Source organism: Theobroma cacao, chromosome 5, assembly GCF_053813885.1.
Source record: "Theobroma cacao isolate CCN51 chromosome 5, ASM5381388v1, whole genome shotgun sequence".
NCBI classification, from domain to species: Eukaryota; Viridiplantae; Streptophyta; class Magnoliopsida; order Malvales; family Malvaceae; genus Theobroma; species Theobroma cacao.
Window position 1 is genome coordinate 31,634,545 of NC_142643.1, and position 18,408 is coordinate 31,652,952.

At 34.2% G+C, this 18,408-nt stretch overlaps 1 pseudogene across 1 annotated transcript; it reads right to left on the reverse strand.

Annotated features, from left to right (window-relative positions):
* Nucleotides 1-995: 995 nt before the first annotated feature.
* LOC18598754 (cytosolic sulfotransferase 15 pseudogene) lies at nt 996-2,230 on the reverse strand (annotated as a pseudogene). The gene has a single exon (XR_016026221.1). The product of XR_016026221.1 is annotated as a cytosolic sulfotransferase 15 pseudogene (transcript).
* Nucleotides 2,231-18,408: the final 16,178 nt, after the last annotated feature.

Consider the following 18,408-nt stretch of genomic DNA (forward strand, 5'->3'; position numbering starts at 1 on the left):
TTATAAACAAAATACAGGATATGTGAGATCATCTCGTCTTACTTGTCTATGTAGATATAAACATTACAATTTAAATTCAAACGTCACAACAGAAAATCATCTCATGATTGTTCTAGATTTTCTGACTTATTTATCTCCTCTGGTTTGCTTGATTTCTTGTCATCTGATGTGGTTGATTGCCTTATCTCTTCTACAATAACATCTCTCTTGGTTTCCCTGTGTGTTCTATTTTTTGGATTCTGTCCTGGGGGACTGCTTCCCTGTGTGTTCCTTTATCTTGGTTTTTGTACAGTTAGTGTGATGATTTGTTCAAGATGGGTTTTTTGAGTTATGCTGGTGATGGGGTTCTGCTGTGTTGATGACTTTTTCTGGAGTACAGCGTCTGTCCAAGATTGCTGTGCCCCGGGTCGACTCTTTGTCTTTCATTATTCTGTGAGATTATTTGGTTGGGGACTTCCATATGTCTGCTATGGTTTGGGGCAATGGATTGTGGGTTCAGTGTAGAGAACTGATTTGAATTTTTTTGGTGTTCATCTCTGGATATGGCGAATGTTACAGGTGCTGTTTTTTCTGACTGTTTCTTGTGGTTATTCATGGCCTGAGATCGAAGGGGTGATTTTGTTCACTTGAGCTGAAATCATAGTGGAAGTCAAGCTTGCTGCGGTTTAAGGATGAGGCTCACATCATGTTTTTCTGGACGTTGTCAAGAGCCTCTCTCTTCTCTTTTCTTTTATTGAACGGGAATATTAGGACTGTATACTTGTACTGACTAAGCATACCTACCAATATACTTGTTGTATGGCCTGGCCTCTGGCCTGGTTACTGTAAAGGGGAAAGTTAATTCCCAGCTCTTAATGAATTTCTTTCTTACTTTAAAAAAAAAAATAACATCTCTCTTTAATTCCGCGATCCACTCCTGCCTAAAAGAAGGCGATAACTTTTCTAACTTATAACAACACTTTCTTTCTTTTTTTTTTTTTTTTGATCAAAGGGAATTTTAAGGGTGGATAACCCCTGGTTGGAACTAGAGACATTTATCAATATGCATTACTGATACATACAGAAATAAATAAAAAGTTCACGTGCATGCTAATTTGAAAGACATGGTAGCTTATTATAAAAGAAAATACCTAAAATTTCAGACCAGAAGCACCAAATTTTTCTTCTATGACCTTCGATAACCTCTCAACCATCAATGGTGAGAGATAATTCACCCAGTCTCCCACCTCTCCTTTCCTAAACAAGTGTTTGTTTTCAAAGTTCTTAATAGCTTTTCCAGAATTGTTCACCTCCAAATCTTTCAGATTATCAAAGCTACAGAGTTTTGCTATCTCCTCTATCACGCCTTCTTTTTCCTCTGCAACAGAAAAAGGGAGCCCCAAGAACTTTGCCAGCACCATCAAGTGTGAGATGATATCCTTTTTCATGTCATCATACTTGAGAAACAACACATTCTTTGGCCTTTCCAAGCTCTGCTTCCAGTACCCCAACATATGCTCCCAAAAGGGGCCAAAGCCAACCACTCCATTACAGTACATATCAAATGCTTCCTCTAGAGGAAGTGGGGGTAAGGAATCCGACCTCACTTTGTTAATGAAGTGCCAGGAGGATATGAAAGTGTCAAAAGGGTTTCGGCAGAGGTAAACAATCCGGCGATCGGAATTATTCTTGATAGAGTTTTGCAAGGATGCAAACGGAACATGGGTCGCGAATAGCCTTGGATTGGGTAGATCGGAGAGGTCTGGGATTTCGTTGTCTGCATAAAGCTTGTATTCCAGGAAGGGAACTAAATCATGAGGATTGGATGTAAGCAATGGATGGCAATTAGAAATTCCGAAACGTTGGCGATTCATGGTGGCAAAAACCAAGGCTTTTATCCAAGTGGTGCCCGATTTCGGAATTGTTGCAAGAATTACATCAGTAGCTCTAGCTTGGAAGTGCTTCTGGAAAGAGATTATGGCTTGGATCTCCTTTGGTTGGCACCAGAAGCCTTGAAATTTGTAGAGATAAGGAGTTCGCCACCCTTTCTCTTTGGGGAGAGAAAGAACCAACTCCTCGCACTCCTTGTCCATCTTTTCTTGTTGATCCTCTTCTGCAACATTTGTCGATGGGGTTTTCTTGAAATGAGGAATGCCCATGGAGCTAATTGTGTAGGCAGAGATTGGCATTCTTTCTTTCTTTCTACTTCTTGCTTTGAAGAGTGTAGTTTTGGGTTGTGAAACAACTGAGTAACGCTCCCTTATATATTCAATGATCAGTTGCATGCAAAGCTCTGTTGTCTATTGTGCAGAACTTTTATCACATGTATAGCCGTTCTATCTTTTCTCACGTTTCTTTTTGCAAGTTTGTCGACCTATTTCTTATTTCAGGAAGGTGACATTTGCATACGTTGGGCTGACAGGTACAGTAGCGTTACTTTGTCTTAGTAGCACTAGCTGTTAATTTGTCGACACCAGCACCCACTTTTCAAGAAGAATCTAATAAATAAAGACGAAATATGAGTAGAAATCCTACTTGGCTTTCACCTTCAATAAACAGCTGTCTCAAGGTCATTAATTATGTGGTCGTATGCCTTTAGCAAAAACATCCAATCTTATAATAATTTAATTATGAAAAAATAATATTTCTTTTTAATTGTCTTAAGCATGGAGATGTATAGTATGATTTTAAATCTAATCAAAGTAGATAAAATATTGAATGGTAGAATTAATTGGTTCTCTCTCTCTCATTTTTTTGTAAATAAAAAATGTTATTGTAGGGAATAAATATTCAAATTAATTTAATTTTAAACCCACCTCAAAGATAAAAATGGTCTATACGTCTCATCTATTTCTCTATGTACTATGGAACTGAATTAAAGATTGGCAAATTTAGATTTTAATATATTCGAAATACTACAAGATACAAGGACACATTTTAAGGAAAAGTTGAATTGTCTTAATTATTAATTTGATTTTTCATTTGATGGCTGCGTATTCGGTGAGACTTAAGTAGTATTCTTGAATGGAAACTTAAATCGATAATCAAAATGAATGAATTGATAAAATTCCTCCTAGCTCCCCTGCCTCCGCCTCTGGGGGTGTATGGTCTACATATTGAACAAGCTTTACCAATTTCTTGGTTTTGATTTTTAATTTTAATATTTACCTAATCTAAGTTTAATCGAGGACTTCACCTTGGACACTTTACCCGAGTCTTGTTCTTACTTATTAATATAAATCTTTTCGAATTAGCGGAGAATAAAAAAATATTAATATTTTTTCAAAGGTTTTATAGTGCTTACTTTAAGAAGCTGAGAAAATATTGTATCTTATCCATCGCGGGTGTTTTTTTACTGCTTTTTTTATTTTTTATTTTTTTGGAAGATGGTGATTAATTATGGTTTTGCAATTGTTGGAGTATCATGGATTGCAGTATCGACATGCCGTGAAACACACAGTAACCCTTTAGAGTTGTCTATTTAGCCGACGTACAATATATATATGGATCCACACAAAAACATTTATTCGAAAAAAGGTTTTGCCATAAATGGTCAAGCGTTTTCAGGATTGACTCTTGACATACTCATAAGCTCTCCGTCTGCAGCCATCTATCCGCATGGGACCAGGCCATCCTTGTCTGCTTTTCCTCCACTTCTAACCAATTTTGCCGACACTGCAAATTGTTAAGCACTCTACCATTGTCTTCACTATGTCCCTCGTCTTCTTTGCATGTTTCTGCCAACTTAAAAGAGTAGGGATCTGAAAATGACTGATTCATATAACGCACTAAAAAGATGCACATTGCCAAGAGCACATCCGAATTCGGCTATCATAAATCCAGCCTCCTTAACAGGCCATACAGATGTCGACTGCCACTGGATGCAGTCCCCACATATTGGTCCATGCATGTAGTCTAATACGGATACTGTCTATCGGTGCGTTTGCTACTGTGAACAGCTGAATATTAGCTATTCTTCAAAATCAACCAAAGGTCATGTTTAATTAAATCCGACTCCTTATGATATTTGTTATTCTATGTTTGGGAAATAGATTTTAAAATTGATAAAAAAAATTAAAATACCCCTTATAAGAATTTAAAAGCAAAATTTTTAATATTTTCATTACAAATTATAAAAAATTAATATTTTAAATTTTAAATTATAAAAATTATTAATATTTTAATCATATAACGTTTAAATCATGAATAAAATATTAATGTTTAATTTATTAAATTATTAATACTTTAAATTTTTAATGAAAATATAAATTAAGAAATGAAATATGCAAATAGAGTAAAAATAAAAAATTAGACTAATATTTTAATAATAAATTTTTAAAATTTTAATGAAAAATAAAAATTAAATGATTATAAAGGAAAAAATTTACTTATTTTTTGTCTTTTGGCTATAAATTTTACTAAATTATATAAAGGGTATTTCCGTTTTTTAAAAAAATAAATTTTATTATAATAAAAAGTTTAAATTTTAATTATATATTAAAAAAATTAATATTTTAAATTTGAAAATTAGTTAAAATTATTAATTTTTTTTCATATTAATATTTAAATTATAAATAAAATATTAGTATTTTAAAATGTTAATGATTAAATTATAAATAAAATATTAATATTTAAGAATTTTAATATTCAAATTATTAATTATTAATATTTTAAATAAATTATAAATTACTCGTATTTAAAAATAAAATAAAATAAAATAATTATATATTATAATAAAAGATAATTTTATCTTTTTATCATCTATTCTATTATATTTTCAAAATTATTTTTACCAACTAAACATTATAATAAGTCATAATAGCAATTCTTACCTTATTACATTCCGTCAACCAAACCATATAATAATATTTTTATTTTGTTTCTACTTTATTCTATTCCCACAGAATATCTAGTTTATTTTATTTTATTTTATTTCATGAATCAAACGTGCCCTATATTCAACTCATATTCCACCTTTTAATTCTCTTCCTTATGGAACTTTTGGAATTTTTATTTTTTCCTATGTTAAATTTAAGCATGATATCCAAATAAGTCCTGTAACTTCACTCAAAGATGGAAATCAGTCCTCTATCTTTTATTATATGAAATTAAAATTAAAACTCTAATTTTCTTGTAATTATAACCACAAAATTTGAAAATGAGTAAAACTATGTACAATAAAGATAACAAGCACTAACCTATGATATCTTTATTTTTTGTTGGCAGTTAAAATATATTATTTAAGCAAAAAAAAATGCACCAAATATATAGTGAGACCCTAGTTTTGGTTTGAAGAGGCTTTATACGAGGCCAACAATTTCATCAGCAGAGGAGAGAAGAAAGGAATAAAATTGAGAAGAATTAAAATGAGGGAAAGAAATAAAAAAGACAAAATTTTTTTAGCACAAAATTAAGGAAAATAATTATTAAATGGCTGTTGAGGAGGATTTTGAACAAGGATGGCATGAAAGTGAGGTGAATTGAGGAAAGTGACGTGGTGTTGGAGAGGATGCTGGGTGGAGTCGCGAATAATGAGAGAAACTTGGATTGCTGGGATAAAGTCGACCTAGACCCTCTCTCTTGTCTCTAGGTTCGAGTCTAGCCCGCAACTAGAATTGGCCTAAAATGGTGAAACAAAATCGCGAAAAGTTCACTCTAGCTAGAATGGGTGTGGTTCAAGGTTGGCGAGTTACTAGCTATGGAGTAAAATAGCAAAAGGGAAATAAGACAACTTCTGCAAGCTTATGTGTTTAGATGGCCAAAATAGAGCATCAAATAAAGCAGATAATAAGTGAATCATTCATTGTTGGTGAAGTAATACAAAGCTTAGAGAATATTGGAAGGTACAATCATGGAGGATTGAGGAGAAAGGGGTGGAAGGGTTACGTTTAGGGAGATTAAACGCCTAACTACTTATCAAATTGGGTAGAATAAGGGCAAAGAAGCTCTAAACACAATCTTAAGAGGATTTTACCAGAGTTTGGAACATTTTTCAGTCTTGACATTTCTACTGTTGAGAGGCCTTATTTAATTTATAAGCGTTCACACAGTGGAGAAATTTGTCGAGTTTAGTGCCATAGTAAAGTTGACAATGGAGATGATATCAGAGCCCTAGGTTTAGTCGAGTCCTAGGAATTCTCATGTCAGTCAACGGAGTTGTCAGAGTTAATGTAGAGTCTTGTTTATGGCTTATGACTACAGCATAAGTCATAGACAAGAGGCTATATAAACTCCTATTCTTAGTAACCTACCCTTTTGCTAACATCATATAAAGGTCATAAGTAGTGCCGTCGTCCGACTTTGAGATGTCACCCAAGACACGAGCTGTTGTTGGAAGATTTTAAGTAAACGTTCCTAATAAAAGGTTAGTGTGATGGTATATCCCTTCGATTAAGGATTAAAGGATTAGTTGTGGATTTGGTAGCTTGAAGTTAAATAACTTAGAGGTGTTGATTTTAGTCTAAATGTCATATGGAGTTCTATGTTTGAGCTTAGTATACAAGTTGCTTTAGAGGAAATTGTGAGAAATGACCTTTATAGTAAGGTGACTTTAAAAATGACCGTCTCTATAATTTTAACTGTTTTTAGCCAGTTTTTTACACAACTTGACAAGAATACCCTTTAATCCAATTAATCTAAATGAAGGCGTGTCTCAGTTTCTTTCTTTCTACTCTCCCGCCATTCAGCTTAAAATTCCAAAATTAAATCTCGATTTAGATTTTGCTATCCCTTCATCCAGCTCTCCAACGCCATCAAGGTTTATATCGACAACCAACTTTCTCACGATCCTAAAATGCAGAGATGACATCAAGGTATTTGTTTTGGCTTCTTGCATTTATTTAGGGTTATTCATAGAACGAAAAAGTTTATGGATAAATTATATGAGTTTGAAAACTTAAATCGGGCTGGGGGTAGCGAAATCAATCAGTTTATAGGTGATGCGTGAATATTTTTTAGGCATTGAGTCACTGGATATTAGGGTGTGTGACTGAATATTAGGAATCGTTACCTGTTTATTTGGCATTAGGTGCCTGAATATTTGTTGAGCATTGCGTGAGTTCTTTATAGGCATTACGTGACTGAATATATGTTGAGCGTTACGTGACAGGTAATAGTGACTGAATATTACCTGACTAAATATATGTTGAGCATTGCGTGGCAGGTAATACGTGACTGAATATTACTTGACTGAATATTTGTTGAGCATTGCGTGAATTCTTTATAGGCATTATGTAATCACCCTTCCTCGGCCTCTACCGACGTCCGAGACTTTCGAGAGAACTTGTCAAGTCTCGAACAAGCCTTCACAGATATCAATTATCAACTATCACACATTCATTGGAGAATCTCGTAATCATCACAATTTTATTAATAATAAATATTCTCGATACATTGAATTCCATCATCACATAAGTATGTCTACGTTGCACCTAAGTGTTTGTTTCCATATCTGAATATACTATAATTGACCCAACCTCTAACAGAGGAGCGACTTGGAATAGGTTGCTAGGAGATGCCTTACCTACATCGCGATGGACCATAATGCTGATGAATAGCTCGCTAGCTGATCACTATCTGTAAAAGAGAAATAAGGGGGTGAGTCTCACAGACTCAGTGATCATCGGCTCCATGAGCAGAGGATAGATGGGAAACAAGCAATAAGGTAAAGATTTTGAATAATAAAAATTGCAAGAGTAGATAAAAATATTTAATTCAAATAGAGATTTATGTCTTATATATATATATAAGAAAATATCAAGAATCTCTTGTAAGTCATAATCAAACATAATGTATATCAAGTCAAGTAAGTAAACTTTTGTGCAGCGAGAAGGTTAATAACCATTTTCAAACTAAATCAGTAAAATATCATTTTAAACCTCGTGTTCGTAAAAGATCTCTGCAGTCGAAATTATCTCATGTAATACTCAAATTAAATCAATAAAGTTAGGCAAGCTCTCGCGAAGCCAAATAATAACCAGGTTTATACACAATTCGCAAATCGCCTCACATACGAGGGTAAAATTCATATAACAGTAAAACCAGGGGGAGCTACAGAAAATCGTATAATTTTGTTTTCACCATGCAAGAAATAAGAGTCTAAAAACCCAAAGAGATTTTTGTCTCAAGTAGGAAATCAAATAAAATCTGTGGTCCTACTACCACGTAATAACCTCTGGGAGCCTCGCTCCACCAGATCCCACACGCCATGGCAATCTCAACGATGTTGGCCGACATCGGAGAATCAAGTAGTTGCAACCGCGTAATCATCTGGTGGCCTAGTCACGCATACATATATCACAAGCCGTGGTCCCCGTCACGCCTAATGTCAGTTAAAATCCTACTACGCAAGTATTCGTATCGAATAAATAGTATATTAGCAAGCAGGGTATCGATCCCACAGGGAATTGATCTAAAACTTTACTAAGTACTAAAATTAGAACAATTTAATCTTATCCAAATAATCAAAATTAAATAATTAATTAAAACTAAAATTAAAACCAACAAGAAAAATCAAAATAATAACTTGAGAAAATATCCAATCAATAAACCTAGGATTACAATATCCCTCACACTTTATATAAATCTTACCTCTCTTCCTTAACTTATTTCAATGGGTTGAATTGTTAACATAGTGTCCTAAATTATTTATAAGGGTCTCCTGACTCATCTTATAAAAATATCTATTTTAACCAAAATACTATATCCCTATGTGAATTGAAATTAAGACAACTCATTAAGTGTAGGCTCTAATCTGGCTACATAAGGCCTATAGGTATATCCCTATCCTATACGCAAATCAATTAATATAATCATATGTTATCCAAATTTTAGTCTACACTAAACTCCCTTTCCCAAGTTTGTTTAGGTTCCTAGATCAATTTAATTGGTGGCCAAGCAGTTAAAAAGCATTAAGAACAAATTGGAATAAACAATTCAAATCCCATTAAAAATAAGCAAGAAAGAGATTAAAAATTTAGACTACATGTGAGCTCAATTGCATTCCTAGAAAAAGAAATTTAGCTACTCATAATTGCAAAATAAAATAACATTATAATAAATTTAACCATTCAAAGTAACAAGAAAATTAAAAGCTAAGGAAGAACACAAAACAATTATTGCCGACTTGATCTCCAAGTTTCAGCCTCAACTTCTAGTTTCTTGAATGTCTCAAAAGTTGTTTCTAATGTTATTAAACATATCCTATTTATACTAATAGACTAAACTTAAAGTTCCTTAAGCTGACCTAGGGTTTAATTGGGCTTAAAAGTGTAATAAAAGGCTCAAAAATCAATTATCAGTCTTTACAAATTTTCATTCCCGGCACAGTACATCCAGCCATTTTCCGACGCCATTTTCTCTATCTTAGAAGCAGAACTGGGCAAAGTGATCTGCATAAAAGTTGTAGCTCTGTCTCTTAGCTTTCCATTGATTCTAGAATTGTATCATTTGGAGTTCTGTAGCTCGATATATGGCTAAAATACTGAAGCATATGCAAGCAGATTCTAGGTCTTTCAATACCTTACTTTTCAAAATTAAACCCAATCACTTTTAATCCTACAAAAAAATAAAAACTAATCAATAATAAACAAATTAAAATAAATAATATAAAATTAAAATAACTAACTTAAAAGTAACCTAATTATAAAAACAACTAAAAATAAGTAAATTATAATTAAAAATTGAGGACTTAGCGAATATTTAATAACAAAATTAGAATAAAATAATTCTATAAAATAGAATTATTATATAACCGCCCGTCGGCAACCCAAAGGTTCTCTAGCTAGAGCTCACTCGTGCACGAGGATCACACTTAACCGAAGTGACAACCGGCCTACTCTCGAATGTCACGACCCGGTACTCTCCTCAAGCCCGTGACAACCGCCGTGATGTCCCGATAGATATTTAATACCCGAAATGCCAATCAAAACCCCGCAAAGCTTTAATATCAGTTTTCTCACCTCCCCTGCGAGCAACAGTTGCTAATATCATATTTTAAAAGATTATAAGCTATTTCCAAAACAAAACAATAAAAAAATAATTTTCGTCTCACAGGGGTATTTTGGTAATTTTTCTCTAAAAATTTCGAAACCATCTAAAAATGTAGTATATGAGTGAAAGATACATATTTCATAACCAAAAATAAGTTTAGATGTCTAAAACATTCATTTAAAGTAAAATGATAGCTATTAGTATAAAATAAAAATATTAAATAAAATATTTATAGAGATATCCGTAAATAATTTTTGTAGCGTAAATGCAAAATAAATTCGTACATATAGTAACACAGTGAGCCAGAGTGTGTAATTTAATTTACAATGACATGTGCCCCCCCCCCCCCCCCCCGAATGACCAAAAGTAACGAAGGCTGCGAACCTACGGTTTTTGAGGATGCAAATCCAACTGTAGCCTTCAACGAAATCAGCTATGTACAGACTAACCTGAGCCTAAAATGAGTGGAAATGAGGGTGGTGAGTTTATATAAACTCAGTGAGTAAACAAACATCATCTAAAATATCTAAAATTGAGTAAATGGAGACAACTTAAAATAGTTCTTCGTACTATGATTCATAACGTTTCAAACTCATTTCAACTAAACAAACTACATTCATTTCACACAAATAATCAACATGGCTTATGAATTTCTTAAAAATTTGGCTCGTGCCAAAAATTAATACTCGATGATGCCTTGCGCCGGGGCATCCAACCGAGTCTGTCAAGGTTGTTAAAGAAAAGTTCATATACTCATAAAACACATTTTTACTTTTAAAAGCATAGTCGTTCCTTGGCGTTAGCTGAGTTCACCCTCACGTGGTGGTTTAGCGTGTAGTGAACTCTAAAGCTTTACCTCAGGAGATATCCTCCACGCCTCTCGTACCGAGGTAAATATATAACAGGGTTTACCATGCTCCTTTAATAGGCTAGTCCACGAAAACCCACCACTGCAGTGACTAATCAATATCCCACCAAATCAATAAAAGTTTCGACAGCATGACATGGCAATTATATTACTATCCAGCCTGTTAAGGCAAAACAAACAGTTCATACAATTTCAACACAATTTCCAATTCAGCCATTCATGCCAATATCACCATAATCCATTCAATTCAAACCATAAATTTACAACACAAACAAACAGTCTCCAATTACTCAATTTCTAAAATCATCATTCAATTTCAAAATGATTTATAAAACTCATTTCATTTAATCACATTTTACTTATAAAACATAAGAATTTACCATTTAAACTCATTTTTCTATAAAATCACAAAAACGAATAAAAACTACTTTAGATAATTAAGACGATAATAAGGTTACTCACGATATCGGGAGTTCGAAATACTCCTATTCTTGGTCCTCTGGCAAAATATCTTTACCCTTATTAGAAGACTCACCACCTATACACAATACACGACCAATAATTCAATTTATTGTGTCAGGTCATTATAAATCTATTTCAGGCTCTATATGAATGCATGAGATTATTTGGATTATTATCTAAATACAGTGTTCTACGTAGGTTCAATTGTGTATGAGGCTGAAATGGTATTGACTTAATTCACACTATACGCAGGTTAATTGGCCAAAATATCCAATTCAACTCCAAATAAATTCATTTCACTTCCAATACTCCAAATCATCAAATATAAGCTAGATAACATGAATTATAGCAAAATCATCCTCAACATTTTCTCTTGAAAAAATTCAGCCATGGAGAGTTCATGAATAATATGTGGTTTTTCATGCTTGATTTTTACACTTTACATCATTAAACAACTAAAAACACCTAAATAGAATGAAATTCATCAAAGTCCATTTTCCAATTTCTCTCTTGAAAAATTCAGCCAATGGGTGTGGGTGAAGGGCATGAAATTTCTTGCTTGTTTTCCATGCTAAACATCATCAAACAACTAAAAACACTAGAATAACATGAAATCTAGCTAAATCCAAGATCAAAACCCCTCCCCCCATGTCCCGCCAGTAAAGGTATCTTCATGCAAACTTGATTCTCAACCATGGGAAATGAAAAAGAATGCATAGGAAAGGTAGATCTCAAGCTAAAATTGAAAAATCTTACCTTTTGTCACTTGATTCCTTGAAATTCCAAAATTTTCCCTTGAATTTTTCTAACTAGGTTTTGTTCTTTCTTTCTTTCCTCTTTTCCTTGGTGAGGCCGAACATATGGGAGTGAAATGGGAGAGTCATGTGCTGATTTTTAATGTAAATTATAAAGAAATGAAAGCTTGCCACTTGTCACCATTCCATTGGTCCATGTTTAACACTTAACAACTAAGCTTTCTTTCTCCACCACATAAAATATCTCAATTATCCATAATAAAAAATGTTAATGGATGAAATCCTTAGCCATGACAAGTGTTGGGTGGTATAAAATTCCAATTTTGCCATTGGGTGGAAAAATGACCATTTTGCCCCTATGTCATGAAAATTCCAATTTGACTCCAAATCAATCCTCGAACTTCGAATCACCATATTAAGCCATTCTGGGTTTTTAAAATTCTCAATTTCATCTTAAAATCTTTATTTGGACTAGTTCGAGGCTTAATTCAACTTAATTGTACCATTAGGTACAATATCGTCTTTTAACGATTTTTGAGACATTCAAGTATGCAGACATTCTATCAAGTACCTATAAAAATATGGCAAATATATTATAGAGCTGGGTTTGACACAATCTCTCGGTTTGTAAAACCATTTTGAAATTGTGTTATGTCCTTAAAAGCTTGTCTCAAAATTATTTCCAAAGCATCCAAATTGGGTATAAAAAAATCTATCATTTTCTCAAAATAAATTTATGCATGAACTTAAAACAATAATTTACATGGTGGATAAGCAATATAACCATGAGTGTACACTGGACAAATATAAGGCACAGATTTTGAGGCAAAACAATGCGAAAGGCTTGTTTCCCGATTTTCAAAACACTTTATATATAATTTATACATATATATTCAAAACAATTTTTGAAAATAATTTGCATTCACAATTCTCTAAAATTTCTACTAGCACATGCTATCCACAATTTCGCATCTAAAATAAAATATACTTACATTTATACTATTATAGGAATTTTAAAATTGACACCCCCTACTCACCTCACAATAGCGGGACATTACATCGCTATTAGTTCGAAGACATATCTAACCATTCCTTCTTGCCGGTCGCTCGCTATTTCCTCCGACCTATCGCCACAGTGCACCACATTTACTTATTTTTCTTAAATATTGAAACCCACTTAATATATATATTATTTTATTTTATATTTTTATTATTTTTATTTTATTATTATTATGTTTTTTTTTCTTCTCCCCTTTATGCCCCCATTACCTTTCCTTCACCCGATCTCTTTCTCATCCTTTTTGCTGCAGCCTCCATCCTTCCTCATTCACTACCTACGTCAGCAGCAAGCTCTCTACTTTCACTCTCACCGTCGGTCACCGTAATAGCCCAGCTTCCTCTCTTTTCCTTCCCAAAAATCCAACAGCACAAGGCCTCTCTTTCCTCTCAAAAACTGGCAGCACAAAGCCCCTCTTTCCTCTCAAAAATTGATAGCACAAGGCCTCCCTTTCCTCTATCAAAAATCAGCTCCTTTCCCCTTTTTATTTTGCTCCATAAATGGCTTCCTCTCTTCTCTATTTCTCCCTTTAAGACCGGCTGCAACCACCCAATAAATTCTCCATTCAACCCGCGACACTTCCTCCTTTCTCTCTCACATTTCTGCTCTTTCTCCCTTTCTCTTTTTCTCCCTAAATGGCTAAGGATAAAATGAAAGAGATAAAGAAAGGTTGTATTTGATATGACTTCATGGTGGGGCCGACAATGACAAGTTTCTTGTCAATGTTCCCCCACTCCTTTTTCCTTTCTTCTTCTTTCTTTCTCTCTAAAGTACGACTACTCCTCCTTTAAATAGCTTTGACATTTCTTTGTCTTTCTCTCTTTCATTTCTTGTATCTCACTTGCTCGGCCCTTCCCTTTTTTCTTGTTTTTTCTCTCTTATGTCCTTAGGCCGGCCTCTACCATCATATAACTTGAAAACATTATTATATTTTTGGCCTCCTTATCCCACACATGGGCGGCTGCCCATGTGGCCCTTTATGATAATAATTTTTTTAATTATTGTTAGTATTTATTTTATTCCCTTTAATTATTACAATTTACATGTAAATTCTTAATTTCATTTTATTTACTACACAACCCTTCAACTTTCGTATTTTAAAATTTGATCTTTTCGATGCATTTAAAAATTCTAATTTTCATCTATCTCTCTTCCTTTACACGCGTACAACCAGAATATTGAAATTGCACTCCAACTCAGTGTCATCATAATATTTTAAATATTTACTTACCCGCGCTAACTCGATTTAATAAAATCACGCGGGCACAATTATCGTCGTTTTTCTTCGAAATTCTTCTTATTTCTCCTTCCCCACTTAGATTAGTCATATAATCCTTTTTCATGACTAATTCTAATAATAGATAAAATATTAATATTTTAATATTATTTTACTCATAAAATAATATTTTATTTCAAAATATTCTTCTCACTCGTAACTACTTTTCAACCCTTAATTTACATCAAATGACTCTTCGTTTTATCGATAAGGTCTTGTTGACGGTTAAACGAGAGTGCGGGGTGTTACACATTACGTGACTGAATATTTGTTAGTGTTGCGTGACAAGCGTTACGTGACTGAATATTTGTTGAGTATTGCGTGACCTGTTTGTAGGCATTGCATGACTTTAGCTACCTAATGCTGGAGGTGATTCTCTACTGATTATCTTCAATAACCTAATAAGCTCTAATGTAATTCTTGAAGTTTATATATAATTTCAGACTTGTATAGTAGCAATAGTATTAGATTTTGGTTGGTCTACCATGATGCTTAAATTAAAAAAAAAAAAAGAAAAGAGGAAACGATAACGAATTTCTTGGAAAAGAGAAAAGAGGTAACATTAAAATCCTTTTTGATTAGTGAAAAAGAGAGAAAACCTTTAAGCTGCTTTGTAAAGAATTTCTTGAAAAATGATGTTTGGCCTGGCTTTTGCTTTTAAGAGGTAGATAAGATGAAAGGACAAGCCGAACAAGTACTTAATAACCAATTCAGCCCCCCTTCATTGCACTGATATGGCTGTAGAAAAGGAAATGTCAACTTTCATGCCTATAAATAAAGGGAACCATTAACCATTTGAATCAAATTCAATTATCTTAATCAATCTCAAATAATTGAAAAATGATGTCCAGAGATCCAAGAGTTGAGAAGGGGAAAGAGGCAGCCTCCGAAAAGGAAGAGTTACCTTTGAGTGTGAGGGACCATTTGCACATATTCTTGAGTGTGAGGGACCAATTGCACATATTCCAACAGAAGATGCAAGTCCTCATCGACAACCTGATGCAAAGGACTATTGACCTGGAGGCTGCCATCTTGAGCAACGAAAAGATTCTCGCCGAGATAGAGTTCAAAGTAGATGAACTTATGAAGAAATGAACTACGATTCATTTTTTTTTTTGTATCATCTCCTTGTATTTTCGGAGGGGTCTTTTTAATAAAATTTGAATAAAATTTATAGCAATTTTTATTTTCATTGAGCACATATTTTCTTGAGTTATTTTCTTTGTTTAAGTTATATTATGCTGAATAACTTCGTGAGTGGATGTTAGCCATTGGGTGACCTATTATTAGGTATTGGGAGAGTGGGTTATACGCGGTGCGTGAATTGTGCAATGCATATCTTCTGTTGAGACATTGCATGAGTGGTTTGTATGTATATGGAATAGAGTACCTTTGGTGACATGTTGTTATGTATTGCATGACGTTGGGCCAGTACGTGACTGTTTAAGTTGGCATAACGTCAGTGGATATTAGGCAGCGATTGACTTATTATTAGGTATTGCGAGACTCAATGTGCATGACTTGTGTAATTCTCCTCTTGTTTTAAGGCTTATTATTCATTGAGTGACTTATTCTTAGGTATTGCAAGCCTGGCGGTGCGTGACTGACTTGTGCAATTCATGTGTTGTTTTGAGACTTTTGTTCAGTAGTTTTTTAGGCTTGCGTGACTGGTTTTTATATATTCCGTTATTTGTTGTAGCAAGAGTGGGGGCGCTTGACTTGTACAATTCATGTATTATTTTGAGGCTTTTGTTCAGTAGTATTTTAGGCAGTGCATGATTGGTTTTTATATATTGCGTTACCTATTGCAGCGAGAGTGATGGCGTGTGACTTGTGCAATTCATGTGTTGTTTTGAGGCTTTTGTTCAGTAGTTTTTTAGGCAGTACGTGACTAGTTTTTATATATTGCGTTACCTGTTATAGCCTGAGTGGTGCCGCATGACTTGTGCAATTCATGTGTTGTTTAGAGGCTTTTGTTTAGTAGTTTTTTAGGATTATGTGACTGGTTTTTATATATTGCGTTACCTGTTGTAGCGTGAGTGGTGCCACCTGACTTCTGCAATTGATGTGTTGTTTAGGGGCTTTTGTTCAGTAGTTTTTTAGGCTTACAGGACTGGTTTTTATATATTACGTTACCTGTTGTTATGTATTGCGAGAGTGGTGGCACGTGACTTGTGCAATTCATGTGTTGTTTTGAGGCTTTTGTTCAGTAGTTTTTTAGGCAGTGCATGACTGATTTTTATATATTGCATTACCTGTTGTAACGTGAGTGGTGCCGCGTGACTTGTGCAATTCATGTGTTGTTTAGGGGCTTTTGTTCAGACATTTTTTAAGATTGTGTGACTGGTTTTTATATATTGCGTTACCTATTGTAGCGTGAGTGGTGCCGCGTGACTTGTGCAATTCATGTGTTGTTTAGGGGTTTTTGTTCAGTAGTTTCTTAGGCTTGCATGACTGATTTTTATATATTACGTTACATGCTATTATGTATTGCGATAGTGGTGGCACGTGACTTGTGCAATTCATGTAGTGTTTTAAGGCTTTTGTTTAGTAGTTTTTAGGCTTGCTTGACTGGTTTTTATATATTACGTTACCTGTTGTAGCGAGAGTGGTGGCGCATGACTTGTGCAATTCATGTGTTGTTTTGAGGCTTTTGTTCAGTAGTTTTTTAGGCAGTGCATGACTAGTTTTTATATATTGCGTTACCTGTTGTAGCGTAAATGGTGCCACGTGACTTGTGCAATTCATGTGTTGTTTAGGGGCTTTTGTTTAGTAGTTTTTTAGGCTTGCGTAATTGGTTTTTATATATTATGTTACCTGTTGTTATGTATTGCGAGAGTGGTGGCACGTGACTTGTGCAATTCATGTGTTGTTTTGAGGCTTTTGTTTAGTAGTTTTTTAAGCTTGCGTGACTGGTTTTTATATATTGCGTTACCTGTTATAGCGAGAGTGGTGGCGCGTGACTTGTGCAATTCATGTGTTGTTTTGAGGCTTTTGTTCAGTAGTTTTTTGGGTAGTGCATGACTGGTTTTTATATATTGAGTTACCTGCTGTTGCGAGAGTGGTGGCGCGTGACTTGTGCAATTCATGTGTTGTTTTGAGGCTTTTGTTTAGTAGTTTTTTAGGCAGTACGTGACTAGTTTTTATATACTACGTCACCTGTTATAGCCTGAGTGGTGCCGCATGACTTATGCAATTCATGTGTTGTTTAGAGGCTTTTGTTCAGTAGTTTTTTAGGATTACGTGACTGATTTTTATATATTACGTCACTTGTTGTAGCGTGAGTGGTGCCGTGTGACTTGTGCAATTCTTGTGTTGTTTAGGGGCTTTTGTTCAGTAGTTTTTTAGGCTTGCGTGACTGGTTTTTATATATTGTGTTACCTGTTGTTATGTATTGCAAAAGTGGTGGCACGTGACTTGTGCAATTCATGTGTTGTTTTGAGGCTTTTATTCAGTAGTTTTTTAGGCAGTGCATGACTGGTTTTTATATATTGCGTTACTTATTGTAGCGTGAGTGGTGCCGCGTGACTTGTGCAATTCATGTGTTGTTTAGAGGCTTTTGTTCAGTCATTTTTTAGGATTACGTGATTGATTTTTATATATTGCGTTACCTATTGTAGCATGAGTGGTGCCGCATGACTTGTGCAATTCATGTGTTGTTTAGGGCCTTTTGTTCAGTAGTTTTTTAGGCTTGCATGACTAGTTTTTATATATTGCGTTACCTGTTGTTATGTATTGCGAGAGTGGTGGCACGTGACTTGTGTAATTCATGTGTTGTTTTAAGGCTTTTGTTCAGTAGTTTTTTTGGCTTGCGTGACTGGTTTTTATATATTAAGTGACCTGTTGTTATATATTGCGAAAGCGGTGACGCGTGACTTGTGCAATTCGCCTCTTGTTTAGGGGTGTTTGTTCACTAGTTATTAGGCATTGCATTAATGTGTATTAAATATTGCGACACTTAATTTTTGTTAAACTTCTGTGACCGGCCAAATGTGACTTAGGCATTGCATAAGTGGTTTCT